The sequence below is a fragment of the Notolepis coatsorum genome (assembly GCF_963971535.1).
Source record: "Notolepis coatsorum genome assembly, chromosome: 14".
Classification (NCBI taxonomy): domain Eukaryota; kingdom Metazoa; phylum Chordata; class Actinopteri; order Aulopiformes; family Paralepididae; genus Notolepis; species Notolepis coatsorum.
Genome location: NC_140178.1, coordinates 40,396,509 through 40,398,831, shown reverse-complemented (window position 1 = coordinate 40,398,831; position 2,323 = coordinate 40,396,509).

Sequence of the window (2,323 nt, the reverse complement as noted above, 5' to 3'; positions counted from 1 at the left end):
CACACAAATACAGTATACACACAGCTCAGACGTACAGTATACACAGACGTACAGTACACATAAATACAGTATACACAGATCAGATGTACAGTATACACAACAATACAGTATACGTGCACAGCTCAGATGTACAGTATACACAGAAATACAGTATACACACAGACGTACAACAGTCACAGTAATAAGTATGAATGGTAGTCAAAATATAGCTAGTGACGCATGATGTCCACTTGAGGGGACAGGTGATTAATCGTGATTTCCTCCCAATCTAAAATCAATACTTAGAAGATTTAACAATGACATGACTCATTAGATGTTACTTGATGTCAGAATATTTTATTTATTCCTAGAATAGAAGGAATTAGTTGATACTCCAGAGAAACATGGTGGTTCTGACTGGTCGTTGGCCATCATGGTTTGAAGGGGGGGGGGGATTCAGATACAATGGCTTGCCGCTAGATGGCACTGTAAATAACATTGCACTAATGTCTCCTGTACTGGATTATGTGCAGCTACTGTATGCCATCAAAACCGATGCATATTCACGAGAATGGCTTTTGAATAGTGGTCTACTCTACTGTAGCATCCTCTATGCATGGTGGAAGGGTCAAACTGAAAATACAATCAATGATATCATGATACTTGGTAATGGTAACTGCCATGCTGTGCACAGGTGCTTACCGTGACCATACCTTACCTCTGTGTGTGTGTGTGTGTGTGTGTGTGTGTGTGTGTGTGTACCGTACGTACATACGTACTTCAATCTAATTGTAATCTAATTGTCCCATAAACCACAAGCTAATCGGTTGTGCCGTCATTCCAGTCTGGCATTGCCAAGGTAACAGCAGTGGCGTGGAGTCAGGAGGGTATTTAAACCTTCTTGCAGAGTCTCACTGCCATGAAACAACAAATACTAACAAGAAGAAAGAAAGAAGTGGAAAGAAGAGAGGGAACAACTGAAATCATCTTTGAGGACAAGGAATAAAAAGCTACAACTTGAATATAAAGACAGCAGTAACAACATAAACAGCAACAGTATAGGGAGGTGGAACGTTCTGCCTGCAATGTATGTAACCAAGTGTTCTACACATGGTGCCCCAAGACAATACTTGCATTTCAGCTCAATCCCTAGGTATGGGATCATCAATGAGTATAGTGTGTGTTAAATGGTTTTAAGGCACGACGTGGAGGCAAAGAACCACCAGACGAAAACCATTTAACGCACACCTCCACTTACTGTATACCATGGTCATTTGCCAACAATATAAAATAAAAGCATTTGGTAATTTTTGGTGAACGTTTTTCACTTGCCATCTGTGTGTTTTCCTTCCTGGTCGTTAGTTCGTTGTCAAGTTGATAAGTCAGCTGTGCTTCACCGCAGTTGATAACGAGTAAAGCTTTGTCAGCTGTGCTCTTTAATGTTGCCATGGTTACAGGTTGGGTAGCAGATGAATATAGAACAGTGATTAGACTTGAGCTGAACTACATGTGCATTAAACAATTTTAATGCACACCCGCCAGCCAATCAGAAAAGAGTATTCACCCAGACCATGGTACAATAAAATGCACATGCTAAATATAATTTGGTGTGACTTTCACAATTATGACATTATGAAGGCTTTTTGGTAAGAAATGTTAAAATCATCAATGGGACAGATGAATAACAGTGTCACCAAATGAGGGCGGCTACGTGGCGTAGTGGGCAAGGCGCTCGCCACGAAATCTGGAGATGCTGGGCTTGCCTGTTCGAGCCCAGCGCTCCACATTTGCTTTCAGTTTAGCTGGTCGTCCGTACTAATACACATTGGCCGTATTAGGGGGTGGGAAACTGATGGGTGGGAATCGGGCGTTGTGGACAGCGACTCCTACAGGTCGGTTGGTACGCCTGCGCAGTAGAATCAGGAAGTGTCGGGGGCAGCATGAGCCTCCCACGCGTTACTACTCGCCACTGAGAGATCGAGCTGCGCAGGTGAAAAGATGCGACTGCTGTTACCTCAAGTACTGGAGGGGACTTGTGCTATGTATGACTTAGTCCACATTGCAGCCGGCTTGTGGGAGGCAAGAAACAGCGTTCGTGACAGGGGAGGGTTGAATTGGATGATACGAAATTGGGATGGGAGAAAATATAGAAAATGGGAGAAAAAGTGGATCAAAAAAAACAGTGTCACCAAATGTTTCTAGCATTTTGGTGTTTTTATAAGACGGTTTGCCCAAATTAATTAGAAGTAGATAGTCAAATTTAGTGCAATGAGTTTTGATTACGAAAGATAATGCAAAATGTAACTCATTTGCACAAGGAAGAGCTAGAAATGTGTATAGTAGT